Below are 18165 nucleotides of genomic sequence, written 5' to 3'. Positions count from 1 at the left end.
AGTAGGTAATCCTTCTTGCAAAGCGATTGCCCCTAATCCCTAATAGAATAGAAATGTGATTCCTCCTAAAAATATATACCCTATGATTGCAAAGAGCATGAAATTACTTGCTAATTCACTCGGGAGGATAGTGGGAGGAGAACTCTCAACTCCAAAGTACCTCATTATTAGGCTAACTCACACCCCCTCCCCACCCCCAATTACGACATGCCTATGCTGTGTGAGTCTTTCGACTCATCTCAAAGCACATCATACAAGAAACTAAGGGTTTTCACCTAGATATCATTTAAGACATTAAAAACATGCAATTAGATTTAAATATTGCGAATTGCAATTAAGGAACAATTAAAGCATAAAGACCCACAATCAATGTCAAAATAAATCAAACCCTAGAGTTCATCTACACCCAAGCATCTACAAAAGTAGCTCTCCATTAAAGGAGAGTAATCATTTAAATAACAAGACGCAACAAGAAACAAAGAAAACATGAAACCCTTCTCAATTGCACCAGAGATGATTGATGCAGAATGCCAAGGACCTTCCACAAACACCGACAAGACAATCCTTAACGTCTCCGATCTCTCTAATCCAAGCTAGGTAGGCTGATTCTCCCTCTTGATTCACTTCCAAAGCCCTAGAAATTGACCCCCTTTTTCTTTCCCCAAGCCTTACCATTTAATAAAGCAAAGGATGTCCTCAAAATCCTCATCAAAAATATTTATACATAGCCACTTACAGGCTGCTTACGAGCGTAAGAACGCGGCCATAAGGAGCTTGGGAAGATGGGTCATAAGTCTTACGAATCACTTACCATCTTAAGTCCCATCCATAAATTCTTTTGTTTAGTGTTACGATCCAGTTTACGGCCGTAAGCATTAGACCGTAAGCTTCTCTGGATAGTCTTAGTGACCACCCTTATAGGAGTATGTTCTACTCATAAGCTCCTCTGGATGGCCATTACGGTATGATTTATGGGCTTAAGCCTAAGCCCTTTTATTTGACCTTATGCCCCCCTTTATGAGCATAAGCATGCCCGTAAGGTCCTCTGGAAGAGGCTTATGGCTATAAGCACAGTCATAAGATGCCCGTAAGTGAGTCCGCCTAACCTGTTCTTCACTAATTAATGCTGAGGAGCTCCACCTTCATCATTTTAGCTCTTTCTCTCTCTCTCTCTCTCTCTCTCTCTCTCTCTCTCTCTCTCTCTCTCTCTTCCTTAAGCATTATCTGAAGCTTGAGAATACAAACTACACCATGTTTAACATCAAATTCAAAAGTATTACTCTAATACACGCTTAATTAGTGTACAAAATGACATTAAATAATGTATAATTGTACACTAATCAAGGGGGGATAAGGCAAGAAGGAGAAAGGAAGGACAAAAGGAGGAGAGTGATTTAAAGAGGGAAAAAAAGGTGGCATGGTAGGGGAAGGCTGCACGACTTTGGGTTGAGGATTTGAGTGTTGGAAGGTGATCTAGCATAGATGTAATGTTTAATTTCAACTGAATATAATCACATATTATGGGTGTTCTATAAATTAATGAAACTTTTGTACTACGGAATTGGTGGTAAAAAAAATTATCAATTTGTATTGTACTCAAACACACTCTTAATCTATTTACAAATCAAATAAAAGACAAAAAAAATTGTGTTGTTCAAAAACTTAAAATTTGATGTATCAAACGGACCTTTCAAATTACCCAGAGATAACAAAATCCCAATGTCTAAAATTCTATTAAATTCTAATAAACATAATTGTTTTGATATTTTTTTTTTCAAAATTTGAAGTTGTCACAAAATGTTAGCAATTTTTGAAATTTCAGAAATTAACTGATTTAAAGAAAATTTAAGACTTAGGAATTTCATTAAATTAGAAATTTCAAATTTTTCTAATTTATATTTTTAATGACTTTCCAATTTACAAATTCATATAAATTCATAATCAAATCTAAAATTTATCTATAGATTTATGATATAAGTCTAGTATTTCTAGTGTTTAGTGTTTCAAATGATTAAAAAATCCATTAATATAAACAATTACCTTTTAACAAAACCCTAGTATAATTCCCAGTGCATAATATATATCATTGGTCACAACTTAGAGTGAAAACAATAAATTAGATGTGCTAAAATCTGTAGAATAATCAATCCTTGTGGTCAATAGTTTTGCTTTTGGTCCCCTCTCTAACTCGTCTCACTAATAAATAACTGCTAAAAGGAAATCATGAGGTATTAACGAAACTTATAGATAGAAATTTCATTAAACCCCTCTAAGAAACCAATAAAATAATGAGGTTCTAAAGTGTAAAAGTTTTAAGAAGGACTAAGGATTGATTTGTAAACAATAAAAATAATTTGATCCTCATTGAGATGTAGTACTACCTTCCCATCTTACACGTTAATCAAAGCTCTTGTGGTCTAAAGATTATTAAAGCTCCCAAAGCCATCTCCATGCCCAACACAATGAATTCTATGAGAAAAAAGAACTTGTTAACCTTTACCAAAACATATTCTACTATACCATTTTGCTTCTTTCAATATTGATCCACAAATTGTAGATAAATATTGGTTTCATTTACTTATCTAAGTTAAATTTCCTCAAAATAGACAAAGGCATCAAGTTAAGGATTGCACCAAGATCATGCAATGTCTTATCAAATTGTAAATTGCCAAGAATACAAGAAATAATAAAACTTTCAAAATCATCCAATTTTTGAGTTATTTATTTTGTATTGTTATACTAAATCTTTCCGTCAATCTTACTTTTGTTAGACAAAATTTGTTTGAGAAATTTAGCATAGCTACGCATTTATTACAAGAATTCAGCAAAAGGTAGTTAATATGTAATTGCTTATAAATTTCCAAAAGTTTACCAAATTGTTGATCCAACCTTTTATTCTCGAACCTTTCAAGATAAGGAAGTTAAGATGCATACTTTTCATTTGTTTGAATCTTTACATGAAATTTTGTTCCTTTATAATAACAATTTTCCTTTGTTATGTTTATTTCCTTCAAGGATGGGACCTTCTTTCAACTTTTCATTGCCTTCTTTCTCCTTTGACTATTCTATTATCATATCACTCTTGAATACAACCACTTGAACTTGTTCTTTTGGATTCACTTTTATGTAGCTTAATAAAGAACCATGATTTCTATTTGATAACATAGTTTTAATTTGCCCAATTTGTACCTCAACATTCTTTCTTGAACCCACTTGGTTCTTTACAAAGGCTCATGATTCTTCACTGTGGCCTCATGGTTTTGAAACCTATTCTTGGTATAGAGGCCATGTCTTCCAAATTTAGCTTCTTCTCACGAGTTGAAATTCTAGGAAAGGATAGTCTTGAAGCATTATTTTCATACCATGAAAAATTTGGGTGATTTCTTGATAAGTTCTCCTTTAAACATATTTTATTATGGTATTTTATGTACATCAAGCATGGTTTTTATCATATATGTGAGGTCATATTATGTGTATTTCATTCTTTTGTGCAGCTAGGGTTTGTGAAGGCCATTTTAGAAGAAAGAAAACAAAGGCAGAGGTGTGAAGCACTTTTGGAATTTTTCTACAAGCCACAGGGCATTCACTTGGGCTCAGGAGATTCACATGGGCATGTGTGCCAACTTATGGGAATTTCAAAGGAATTTTCAGTTAATAGAAGGGCATAGGGGCAATTACACATCTGTGTATAAACCCGTGTAAATTTTTCTGAAGAAAAGTCCAAGATTTTATTATTTAGTATCTTTTAGTGCAAGTTAAGAGTCAAGAAGGCTGCTAGGGTTTAGATAGAGGGTCTTTGCATTGAAAGAGAGGTTACTACATCAATCTTTATCAATTCCATCCTCGTCAAGGTCATCAAGGGAGTTGCTCGGACTAGATTTGAGGTGGCATACCTCTTGAGGGTGAGCTAATCCTTTCAAGCTTGAGGAGGTATTCATCGAGCCAATCACTCGTAGATTTTTGAGAGAGTTTCTTCTATGTATTTTGATTGCATTCATTCATTACTTTGCTTAACATTGTTTTGCTCCATGAAAAGGTAAAACTTTTCCAATACTCGTGCATGTGAACCCTAGGATTTATTCTATGTATGATTTAACTTTTGTTTTCCTTAATTTAAGATTTATGTTGTGTTTCAATGTTATGCAATCAATATTAGCGAAAGCTCGATTGTGTATTTTAATCACACTAGTAACCTATTGAGAGACCCACTAGGGTTAGATTCACAAAGGTTGAGAGAGTCAAGAGAATGAGCTTGGAAGTAGAAGAGTGTCCCATTTCCCTTCCGAATTGATTTTCTCTACCTCAATATTCCATTGAGTGCAATGCAATCATATGAATCTACTGAAGAGTGAGATTACCGTTAGGATTTGTATAGGATTAGGGATTAATTACTTTGAGAAAGGGATTAATTTAATCTAATGAATTGGGTTAATCTATTTAGAATTCCTAGAGCTCCATGCGGTCGTATGTGGTTTAGGCAAAGAGAGAGACCACCTCGGGACCCAACAACTGCCTCGGCAACCTGAGGAGGAATACTCCACCACTCAACCCTCAAGTCACCGCAAGACTAACAAAACCTGAATTCTCACAATCTTGAACAAAAAATTCAGGAATATCCAAAGCTATTGAGTACAAATATACACAGAGGAAACTACACACTCAACAACAAAATAAAAGGAATGTAAAACTTAAATAAGGCATTATATGACCAAGTTTTCCTATAAAGTAGAACATGCAACAATAGTACTGATGGATCTATAAATGTTATACAATGCAAACATGCCCAAAGATACAATTAAATGAGACTATAGAAATGAAAGATGCATAATAGTAGCCATGCCCAGCACTCCACCATGCCGCACCACTTCTAGAACCTGAAATCTAAAATGGGGGAAAGAGCGAGGGCGAACAAGCTAAGTTACTCAATGAGTGGTTTAGCACAATACTAAGAGAATGTACAAAAGTAATCGATAACAACTAACAAGCTAGGCTTTTTCCATAAAAATAAAACATGAGAACATAATGACATACAACAATATACCTAAGCATAATACAACCATAGATAGCATCAAAGAAACCTTTTTCTCAAAAGAATATTTCATCACTCAAAATGCTTGAATAATAATAATACCTGAGTTTCAAACCATAAAACATGATACTCGTCAACAAATCAAATTTTCAAGGAATAAAATTTTGTGAGAGACTGCAACCCTCCAGAGCGATAGCTAGGCTTCGTTCCCTTGTGAGAGACTACCCTCTAAAGAAAGACAGCTAGGCTTGGCCCCCTCATCATAATCCAAGATAACAAGAATCTTTTACAACAAAAAGTTGATTTACATCCCATCAATCAATCAATGGTCTCAAAAACTCTCTAAACTCTAGCCATTGCCACAACTAAGTTCAGAACCGTCAAGGTTCTCATGCCCTTGACATTGACCCATCAGTCCACCTGGTGGTGGCTCCGGCTTCCCATGAACATCCAATAAAGGCTTTTATACTCTCACCTGAACTAGACCAATAACTAATCTGGTCTTCACGCCACCTCAACAGGCTGGCCATGAAGACCGCCTACTGCAACAGGATTTCACCAACAAAAACAATGCAATACATGAGTCCATAAGTAGGACAACATTCAAATAACAAGAATTCAAACCATTCCATAATTACCCATACCAAAAGAATAATAAGATAACCAAAACCCCATATATCAATCCAACAAATACAAAGATACTCATAAACTCTTTCATTCAAATATGAAGATTTTCAGATATGATTGAATAATAAAGAAAATTCATTTCAAAGCCAATCAAAGCATCAATCCAATATGATAAAACCATGGACAACTTTTAACTTAAGTAATATATATATATATATATATATGTAACATTCTAATAGAATTATGCATCTCAAAGCCCACTCACAACTTAGGCGGATTAATTCCCGGACGCGCTACTCCGCCTCGGACTCTTTGCCTCAAGCCAAGCTCTTAACACCTAACCAACCAACACACCCACCCACACAACAACAACAAAAAGAAATTAAACAAAGAAAACACAAGAATAAAACCCTAGGTTTAAGCATGCCATGCAACCCTTATTCGATCCTAGGGTTGGCCCAACTCTAGGTTTCAAGATCACCAATGAATTCCTAGAGGTTAGGGCTTCACTCTAAACCAAAGAACCAAAAGAATTAACCAAGTTTGCCAGATCGAAGGAATACAATGCAACCCGAACACTCCCCTCAAGTTCAAACCACAATAAACAAGAATAATAACAAGAATCAAGCTCCATATCAAACCTACAAAGAAACCCTAGCCCCATTCATCTCCTATGAAGTAGGAAGGAGGGGAAAGAGAGCTTACCTTGAGCAAGGATGGATAGATCAACAAGCACTACAAGCAAGGCCAAAAGATTGACTAAAACAATCCTTTAATCTCCAAAGAATGGCAAGGGATGAGAGGAAGAAAGGATGGGGAAGTTAGGGAAAAGAAACCCAAGAAAATTCATTAAAGCGAGCTTAAAAAGGCACTTTACGTGCATGTGCGGCCTGGTGTGCGGCCTGCACACCTCCCACCCTGGAATGTGCGGCATGGTGTGCAGGCCCGCACACCATGCTGCACAAACCCCAAGTGGGGCTATGCGCCCTATGCACAACCCACACACACTTTATGTAGCCTGTGCACAACCCACACACCTCTAAAACTCTAGAAAACATGCTCTACACACTTTGAAAACTCAATAAACCACATCAAGGTAAAGACGAAAAGAACTCAACTAAAACATTGAGTTACACAGAAGAAAAGGTTGAAATTTTGCACTCTACATAAGAGAGAAAACCGAAATACCACAGTATAGGACTAGTCATTGGTTGTCTTAAGAAAGTGATCGATGTGTTTTAGGATACCCATGACTTAACTTATCTTAATTAGGAAGCACTATCCCCTCCCCGATCCTAAGAAAACAATTGTTAAAAAGTCTGAAAACTGTTGTCTTCTAGTTTAGGATCAACCTAAGCCTTTTGTTGTTGAGTAATCTGGGATACAAAGCTTTCACCATCTAGCATCTTCTTCATCTATATAGATGGTTAACCTTTCTTGTATCTACACAGCCTTATCTACATCTCATTGAACAACACCATGAAGGAGTCATCTTAAAACAGTTTAGAAGCAACAGCAAGATGTGAACTCCATGATCAAAACTATTTTGATTAGCATGTCTTTCAAGGGTAATTTCCACCCCTACCGCTTTAATTTTGTGAGTCCGCTTATCTTCCTCCTTTTATCTTTCTTTAGCCTTTACTTACACTGGGGATAATGTAAATATTAAGCATGAGTGAGTATTTTGCATTTGGATTGCATGTTATCTTGCGTATATGAGCATTACATTGCATTGCACTTTCATTTACCTTTATTGATATCGCATTGTGCATAGCATTTGCATTTCTACATCTGTGGCAAAAAAAAAAAAATCCTTTGCATGATACCTAGAGATATTCCAAGATAGAATAGTTGCTCACACTCTTTAATGATTAGGCTATATACTTGCATTCACAATAGTGTGTCTATGCTAACTCCATTGTTCCTAGTTATGTGTTTCTTAAGTTTTTATATATACACTAAGTGAAATTTTCTGAAATTTCTGACTCTTAGCTAAACCCTTACTTTTATTGAAATACATTTTACATGCGAACAAATGGTAGAGAAATAATATATGCAACGTAGTAGATTAAAAAAAATTAACTTAAAATTGTGTTTTAGGACACACTTATACTGCTATGTGTGGCTGAGTAGCTCAGGGTTCTGGCTCCTAATAAGAGTGTTCTTCTTGCAGAAAATCTACACTTGAGCATGAGCATACAGTTAGGCTCGTAACTAGCATAGCAGTTGGGTGCTCTGGTGCCTAAAATGCATGTGTATCCCTTAGAAAGACGATTTAAAACCTATATTGCCCTAATAAAAAGAAAAGAAAAGTAAAGAAAAAATTGAATAAATGACCTATTGATCTCTCGAATTAGTTTGCTATAGGGTTTGTATTTTTGTATAAAGTCCCAAGAGCTCTTAAGAGTTTATCGATTGGATATATACTAATTTAAGAGTGATGACTGTAGCATGTGGTGGGAATGGGTCACCTTGAGTAGTGTTTATGTATGACTATTCGTTTTGGCATGTTCCATTATTCTATAAATCCTTGTGGATTGTACTTGAGATTGTCTCTTTGTTGTTCATGCCATATTTTTTCTATCACTTGAATTATACCTGAGAAAGGACTCATGCATAAGTATTTTTCATTGCATTGCATATCATAGTTGTTTTGCTTGAGGATAAGCAAATATTCAAGCAAGGGTGAGTTTGTTAAGTGAAAAAACTGATAACATTTTAACATGGGTAGGTTTCATTCATTGATTAATCATGCATCTTGTAAGATATTTTTGGTCGCATAATACCTTTTTGGTTCAAATTACCACTTTGGCATTTTATATGCAAATTGTTGGAATTTGTCATCAATTATGTAACTATTTGAAGCGTTCTAGAAGAAAAGAAACGAAGAGAAGTTGTGGAGATAAAAGAGTGTAAAGCAAAAAAATACATCAAGGAACATGAACCACCAATGTTAGCCACCATAGGCATGGAGCACAATGCAGGATCTTAACTTAGAGAGGTCCATGACCATCCCCTGGTGCACATCACACCCATAGCGCATGGCAGCCAAAGAAAACATTAACTTATTTCATCCTATTTAAGAACATAGAGGGTTTTGAAAAGGTGATCTTTGGATGTTTTGGTTAGAGTTCAAGGTTTAGAAGCATCAAAAGACTGAAGCAAACATCAAAAGACGAAGGAGATCAAGAATTAATTGAAGATCTATTGACTTTCAAGTGTGGAACTCATTGATGAAAATGATTTTTTTAATTTCTTTTTAATTTTATCTATTGATGCTTAGCTTGAACATCATGGGTAGTAATTTGAACATGAGTGAGTAGATCTATCTTTATAGGGTTGGGGATTAGACCCTTCATGAACAGGGATTTTTTTTTTTGTATTGACTTTTCTTTCTACTTCAATGTTTAAATTCGATTTGATTTAATCTTTTGATACTTAATGCTTGCGGTAGTGATGGATCCCATATTTGCATGACATTAGACGCTAAAGGAAGAATTGAAAGATGAACTACGATGTTAAAACCCTAGGATTAAGCCTAAAACCCTATATTTGGATTTCTAGAGGATTAATGGTAGTCACAAAACTTAAAAGATCCAATTACATTCAATTATCATGAAAGTAGTAGTTAATCTAAGTTAATTACCTCTCACTATATTCTAAAAAAAAAGTGATTATTTATGATAACCCACCTTCAAATAATTAAGCATAGTAGAGAAAAAGTCAATACATGATCTCTTGTTCATCATTGCAGTGAAACCCTAACCTAGAAAACTTTGAATTCTGAAGTCTTCCCTCCTTGCCACTAGCCATAGTTTAATAGTTTTAGTTTCAATTACAATTAGTTCTATTCATGTTATTTATTCATATTTGGATTTGTCTAGATAACCCCTAGTTGCAAGAATTATTAATCGACATCACAGTCTTCATATAAATGATAACTTACTACTACATGACTACCCATGCACTTGCGGTTCATATCAGAACTTTCTTGGAGCTTGAAGGAGGTTTTTAGAGCAACTTTCAAGGGAGAATAAGAGGAAGAAATTGGAGATCAAGCAAGCATTGGATGGAGAGTATCAAGCTTGAAGACATTATAGTAAGGGAAACATTCATGAAACTCTTTAGTTTTTGTATTTTGATCATGTATTGCATGATATTTTCATCTATGAGTAGCTAAACATTCTTTTTGGTGCATGGATTTGATAAAACATGGTTGAAATTTTATTTTATTTTATTTTATTTTATTTTTTGCTTCTTCTTCTACTTATCAATCTTGTTTTGATATTGAGATTCAATTATGATAACACTTCATACATAGGTTAAGTTAGCGAGCATAGGTTAAGTTAGCAAGAGCTCAAGTGTATGATTAATTGTATACTAATTTAGCAAGAGCTCGAGTGTGTGAATGATCTTCCATAACTAAAAGAGTTCGAACTCATTTCTTATAGATCGAATGATAAGAACTTTCCAAACTAGGATGACCTAGTAGAGAGGATCACTAATTGAAATGTATTTGTGGAGTGAACATGAGAAATACCTGTCTCGTCAAAACAAATATATTTCCACTTAAAAAGGAAAAATAAAAATTAAACCACAAAATAATTGATTTAAGGTTGCCAAATAAAATAAATTTTTTAAAAAGAATTGACAATATAATTTGAAAAAATAAGGGTGGCAGGTAATTCCACTAATTTTCAGAAATTGTGGACTAAAATAATTTAAAAGCTATTTGGACAGAGGAATAAATGATAATTGATGTTAATTCTTATGATTGTTTATTGATCAATTTTTTTTTCAGACACCCAAAAGTTGGGTAGTTTTTTTATTAGTCACTAAATTATGATCTATTTTTAATTTGGTGCCCAAACTTCAATTAGAATCAAAATAATCACTCACCTTTAATTTGGTTACACTGGTAAGTCAAGCAAGGATTTCCAGCCCTCTTTGATGATGTGGTTACTGGAGAAGCCCACTTAGCACCTTCCTTTGCGGATCTGGTGTGTCCAACTCATTCACTTCCGTCTATGGTTGACAAAGTCCTCCACGTAAATGGAATACATTCCATGTCAATGGTCTTCATCCTTCTTTATTTCAAAGAGACAATAACCATAGAAGAACATGGGATCTCCATGCCATGGCAAGAAAGATCACCAGTGCGAGAGAAGACAAAGTGTTCAGGTATCTAGCACGAGATTACTATAGGGAGGAAGAGTGGTAAGTCCTCAATGGAAGCCTTAACCCTGGCTGGCCTGCGTCAGGTGTTTCGTCCTTTTTTACCCCTTTGGTGGCCTGTATGACTTAAGGAAGGTTGGGTTTCAATAGCTTTAGCTTATGTAAGATAATATGTACTTTTGATTTATGCAAATTTACTTCTTATTTGGGAATTATGTCTTGGTATGATTAAACAAAGTAAGACAAGAAAATTGGTGAAATTTGTTTATTAGATAGCTTTGAGTGTGGCCTACACCTAGTGTTTATTGGAGGATAACTCAATTAAGGTGAACAAATGCAATGCACACCAAAAATAAAGTTATTGAGGCACAACTACATTTTTTATTTCTGCAGACAATAATTTGAAAACAAGTTGTGCCATTTCTAAAAAACTCATAACACAAGTTGGTAAACCATTGATATATACATTCCAATTATAAACTGCATACAATTAATAACCAAGGATTACAAAATTAAGAAAATAGACGAAGGGCAAAAAAAATTGCTCACACACAAGATCAACATATGTACATGACTTACGTCAACATTTGGGAACAGAAAGAGTGTAAGTAAACAAAACAACTACATCTTAATTCAGAACTAGTGAATGTAACAAATACAACATAGCACAGCGCCCTTTTGAAGCCCCAATTCTAGGAAGCTCAACTTACCATAAATACAAAAAATAGTGAATATCAATAAACTTCTTTTTTACACATCTGCAAATAATTACAGAATTTTTGTAACAAAAAAAAAATAGATTCGGCTAAATTGAAAAATTTTCTATGACAAAGCCACATTCAATCCTTCAAGACGGCCTTCCACAAGTGCCACTCATACCAATAGCTCCTATAATTCCTGGATGGACCATCCCTTCCTTTCCTTTGTAGCATACCCATCTTTGATCTTGTCTTCAACTTCTTTATCCTTTCCCTGAGGCTTCTGCACTAGAGGCCTTGCAACATATGGAGCTAATTTTGTTGTCAAATCCTTAACAGGTTGGTTCATATGTGGAGCATTTTTTGTAGCCTTTGAAGCTATGCCTTTGCCTACTTGGATATAAATTTTGGCCTTCTCATTCTAATACCATATCCAAGAGTTGTATGGATGGATTTTTCCTGCTCAGGTGCATTTATAACCTATGGTGTTAATAGTAAAAATAAAATAACAATTAGTTTAAATGAATATGTTTGTATTGTACAAATTTAATTTACCAATAGCTCACCTGTGATGTGGCTACTTCAAAGTTATGAGATTGTAATGTGGATAAGTCATGTTGGTCACCTCTGACCAAGGAATTACCTTTCAATTTCTTGCAACAGAACACAAGTGAGCTTCACATATAATAATTTGACAACTGGTGGGGCTTTTACAAAATCAATCAAGAAACATACCAATATGAAATGCTCTTATAGAACTTGAGAGTTAATGTTAGCCATGGGATTTTCTTGAGTTGCATCAATTGCCTTTCCATGTTGCTATCCATCTTTAGTTTCCCTGTTCCCCCAATATGCACACATGATACATATTTAAAAATTAACCTGTAGTCATGATACACCTATAATTGATGGCACATGACAAATAACATTAATAAAAATTAATTATAAGTGCTTAAGTAGACATATTTTTCTATATGTTTTACATGCATTGAGCATTATTTTTACCATGGTTTATGTCTCATATTGTATATTTAGTGTTCTTTTGTGCAATTAGATTGTGAATGCCTTGAAGAGTCAAAAGGAAGCAAAAATAGGCTATAAAGACACAATGTTGGGAGTTCTTGTTCAATTCATAGACCAGGATACGCGAGGAGTTCATGAACATGGGGATGTGTGCCAACTTCCTAGAAGATTCAAGCCAATTTACTAGTTGGAAGGGCACAAAGGTAGTCACATCTGCATGTTCCTTCTCCTTGTGAAGATTGCAAGACCTTTCAAGGAAGCGTCAATGAAGAAAATTCTTATAGCCTACCATATGGACGTGTGCCCGGCCATGTGGCCTCAAGAGAAGAGTATTTGAATTGCGGTTATGAAGAGCATTGTAGTAAAGTACTATAGCAAAATACTGTAGCATTTTACATACTGTAGCAGAATTACTGTTCACTCGACGAGTGGAAATTCCTGTAGCCCACGCAGGCGCGTGAAGGTACATGGCAACCGCTTTTTGGGACTATAAATTGGTCATTTGCCCTATTCTTTGGAGACTTTTTGCGAGCCTTTTTGAGAGCACTTAGAGGGCAAGGTGGCTAGAGGTCTTTGGCAATATTGGGGGGCCGTTCTTCACCAACTTTGATCAATCTTCTCTCCGTTATAGCAACGAGGGGGCCTTCGGCAACCTATCTTCGGAGGAGGACTCTTCAAGACGTTGACCGACCCATCAAGGCCATCATCACGAATTCAAGGGAGGTTTTCTCTATGGTTTACATTGCTATTCATTGTATTAATCATTGTTTTGTAACTTGGCCCATGGAGGGCTAAACCCTAGTAGGTTTTTGGGTATGTGAACCCTAGGATCTATTCTTTTGTATTGATTTGCTTTATGTTTCAATTAAATCCGAGTTGATTTGAGTTTTAAACTTGTGTTTTCATGGCTTGCATGTTTTATTGATCTTTGTGTTTGATTTATTATGCATGATTTGTTACTTTGATGAGAGAGGTCTCCATTAGAGTTAGAACTTCAAGGTTAAAGAGGGTTGAGAGGGTGAGTCATGAGATAGTGGAGTGTCCCCTTTCTCTTCGGATGAGTGTTTTCTATCTCCGTATTCCCTATACTCTATGCACCCATATTAGGTGTGAGCTGTGAGATTGATAGATTTCTCCACCGAGACCTTGTAGGAGGTAGGGATCTTTCACCCAGAAATAGGGCTAGATCTATCTTTAGGAATCGGTTTCACTCTTAAGTTTCCCTAGAGCTTATTGCGGTCATATGGGGTGTGAGGTGTTGAGATTGAGCGATTTCTCTACTGGAACCTTGTAGGGGACTAGTACCGGTGGCTTGGAGGCAAGGGCCGGTTATTCATGGATTACCTCGACTCATTAGACTCGGTTTAGAAGCATTTAGCAAATCTTGAGCTTCATGTTAGATCTTAGGGGAAGCATTGCCCGGGTACCTCACTTTTATTGATTGAGATCTCCTTTACTTTCTATCATGCACATTTGCTTGCTTATTAATATTCTTGCAATTAGTCCATTTCATCACATTCATTGATTCGACTGGATAACTGAAAATTGGTTACTACTAATACTTCCGTTCCCTATGGATTCGACTACCTACTCACGGGATAATTATTATTTCGACACCTGTACACTTGTAGTTCACACGCAATTCGAATTGTGTCAATTAACATAGGACATTACACAATTACATGCATCCTTCCATGGTATCTCTTGTTATGTCCTGCAGTGCCACAAATATTGTAGGTCATTGTCACTCCTTTTTTTCTAACTTTTCCATTGGTGTAGCCCCTACTTTCTTCACCCAATTCCCTTCTTATGAGCAAGGTTTTTTCGCCCCTTCTCGTATTAACTAGTTCAGGTGGGATCATGGACCCTTGATCACTCTTAGGCCAAGAATTCTTGTTGTGTGTGGGGTTCAAGGTGTCTATAGGTGTCTAGGTAGGTGCTCACCTTGCAACAGTCATCTAGACAGTATTTAGGTTTGCCTTTGTTATAGTAAATAACTGAAATGGCATGACTACATGGAGCTCCAATCAATTTCCACCACCTACATGAACAATTGCCTCCATCTTTGTCAACTATACCTATAAACAAGCAGTCTTATCATCTATAACTCTTCATCACCATATGAAAGCCCTGCATTAGACAAAGACACATAGACAAAAATAAAGTAAAATAAATCAGACAATTGTATCGCACATTAAAACCTAACAATATTTTCACAAACAATCATTGAAATGGATAACTCACCTTAATGCAGTGCACTTAGCCCTACGTGCTTTCAGTCTACTTATGCCAACCTCTTGATTGGTCTTCACTACTTGAATAATACCTGCTATCTTCCATGCAAGGCCTACCCTGAACTGCTCCAAATTAGCTTTTGTTACCTAGTCTAAATTACTATGTCTATTGTTGTGGTCCATTGTGCATTCATGATTTAATTATCCTGATTTTATTTTTTGCTATGCTCCCATCTTTGACCATGGGTGAAGCCCATAGATAAAAAGGACAATATTTCTTACAAATGCTTTGCACCTTTCTTGGAGTTTGGTTTGAAGTTCATCACATATCTGTTTTTAATTGCATAATTTTTTACTACCTCATTGAATTGTTTAAAGCTTCTAAACTTTATTCCAAATTTAAACTAAGGGTTCTTCATGTCACATTCTTCATTAAATTTAGAATACTTGGGTTTATTAGGTATTAATTCGTCCTCATTAGTTGAAGAACATGAGTTCAAATCATTAGATCCTGTATAGTCTGACTCAATTTCAGCACCATTAATACCTACTTTTGTCAAACACAACTACAACAACCCTAGGGATTTCAGCAATGTCTCTACCTTCTTCTTCTAAATCTTGGCGAAAGTTATAATCAAAGTTATGGAAGTCACTATCTTCTTCTCCCTTTTTCTTTTTGTTATGCTTCCCATTCCAAATCATTATCTTCTTCTTGTATTTCTCCTACTTCATCTTCTTCCACCTGTTCATGTTCTACTTTGTCAGTCTTTATTTCACTAACACCCTGATCACTACCATCACCTATATCACCAAATCCACTCCCATGATTAGATTCATAATTGGGAATCTTAACACACACACACACACACACACACACACATAGACCTCCCTATTAGAATCTACATTTTCTACCATTGTCAAAGCATCTAGGTCATTCTTTAATTCTCTCAGACCCTTGCTTTCATTGCTCACATCTAACCACCAAATGCTACAACCATCAACCTCTAGTTTAACCTAACCATACTTTTCAATTTAAGCCTTGACATATGAATTGCACAACACTAATCCACATATCTTGCTAATAATCCTTCTGCACCATCAACTGTATAATGCATCTTTATTGTGAATGAATCAGTAGTGGATGCTATAATGAAAACCAATCTAAAGTTATTATTAAGTCTAGAGGCCAACCACAACCACCTAAAATATCTAGTAAATCAAGGATGAACAATAAATAGATAAATGAATAGATAATGAATAGAGTAGGAAATAAATAACTAAGGCTTGAACACTTTGTAGATCTTCAATGAAACACTAAATGAACAAAATTGCATGCAACCATAAACATTTAAAGTAACAAACATAAGACAAAAGAGGAATGGATAACAATAAGGTCAAAACAAAGGAAGATAAATAAACAAATAAATACAAGATGTTTTTTTAGGCTTCCATTCGGAAAAAAGCCTAAAATCTGCACTTATTTGCCAAATTCACAATTATTGACCAAGTTACATCTAAGTGCATAGCTGTTTATAACAAGGAAAGATAAATGAAGAAGCTTACACAATCTTGAAAATATAAAAGGAGATATCACAAATAAAAAAAAAAGGTCACAGTACACTACAACATCAAATTTTCTAACGGCATGCAATCTAATGGCCTTAATGTAATAACCAACATGCAATTGTCTTTTAATTCCAACATGCAATCTAATGGCCTTAAAAAATCTAATGGCCTTAATGTAATAATCAACATGAACTTAGCTTTTTTAATTACTTTAGTTCAAAACTGAAACAATCATGTAAGTAAATTATTCTAATTTTACTTTCTATGTATGAACTTCGACAGACTATAGTAACGATCAAAGACAAGAACAAATAAACAGTTAGCAACTCAAAATATCGATATAGCATCAAACTTGAGTAGCAAACAATACAAAAAAGGGTAAAAAAAAAAAATATACATCTCAGGTTTTCTTTGTGTAAAAGCATATGTTATCTAATATTTTTTTTGCCTTTTAATTTTTTAAAGTAAAACTAAAACAATCATCAAGGTAATTAATTTATATTCGCTCTCTATTGTCACCTACAGCAACCTAAACTAACAATCAAATTCAACAAGTACATTGTTAGGATAAAGAAACCCATGCATCACCATGTATCACCAAATTATTTAGATTATAAAGAAATTGATTGATTTATAGTGTCAAACTTAATTAACAACAAATACCAAAAAGGGTAAAAAAAAAAATACATCTCAGAATTTCTTTGTGTAGAATCATATGTTATCTAATATTTTTTTGTCTTTTAATTTTTTAAAGTAAAACTGAGATAATCATGCAGGTAATTACTTTGAATTTGCTCTCTTGTCACCAACAACAACCTAAACTAATAATCAAATTCAACAAGTACAATGTCAAGATAAAGAAACCCATGCATCACCATATATCACCAAACTATTTAGATTATAAAGAAATTGATTGTTTATATCATCAAATGTCATCAAACTGGGCAAATAAATCCCTTATGCAACATATTGATCAAGTAAGATGTTCTGGGTAGATGTCATTCACAAATGATTTATTTTTCACATAAAATTTGAACAATCATGCAAACAAATGATTAATGTTTCTCTAAATGTGTCAACTATACCAACCATGTTGTAACAATCAACTTAAATATGTAGTAAACAATCAAAAGGGTAAATGAATCCATGTATCATCAAACTAGAATAACACTGAACATATAAGTACTAGAGGAATGTTTGAAAAGTGTCTTTTTTTCTACATCTCATTTTGCATTAATCCTGCTTGTATTACAAACAATTATGTAAAACCTCCTATTAACTATGGGACAAGTAATTCTAACTAGAAATGTCAAATATTATGCATGCTTGTCTATCATACCCAATCTTAGACTCTAGAAATAATGAGAATAAAAGATGGGAATAAATGTTTCCAAATGACATGACAAACAAAATGGAGTCTAGATTGTGTCATGATGTCTTGATGATTCAATCAAGCCTCAATTTCAAACAAAATATGTGTTTAGTTTTGTAGTCTTCTAGTCACCAAATTACAACTACCAACAAAGTTAAGAGTAAATAAAATTATCATATTGCACATTTTCTAAGTCTACTTTGTAGGGGACCACAATAAAGAAGAACTCCTTTGTGAGAACATGGTAAAAACTAACAATGTACCAGAATCATTATAAAACCAAACAATAAAATAAATATCTCTCATATATAAAAACCCCAAATACATGCACTATTCATTCTTAATGGCAAAACCCTAACTACAAACATAAATCCCCAACTTCACATATGCATACTTGTATTACACTATTAACAATGAAGAAGACCTGAATCACTAGGGTTA

The sequence above is a fragment of the Dioscorea cayenensis genome, chromosome 12 (assembly GCF_009730915.1).
Source record: "Dioscorea cayenensis subsp. rotundata cultivar TDr96_F1 chromosome 12, TDr96_F1_v2_PseudoChromosome.rev07_lg8_w22 25.fasta, whole genome shotgun sequence".
Classification (NCBI taxonomy): Eukaryota; Viridiplantae; Streptophyta; class Magnoliopsida; order Dioscoreales; family Dioscoreaceae; genus Dioscorea; species Dioscorea cayenensis.
Note: the sequence above shows the minus strand (reverse complement) of the source record.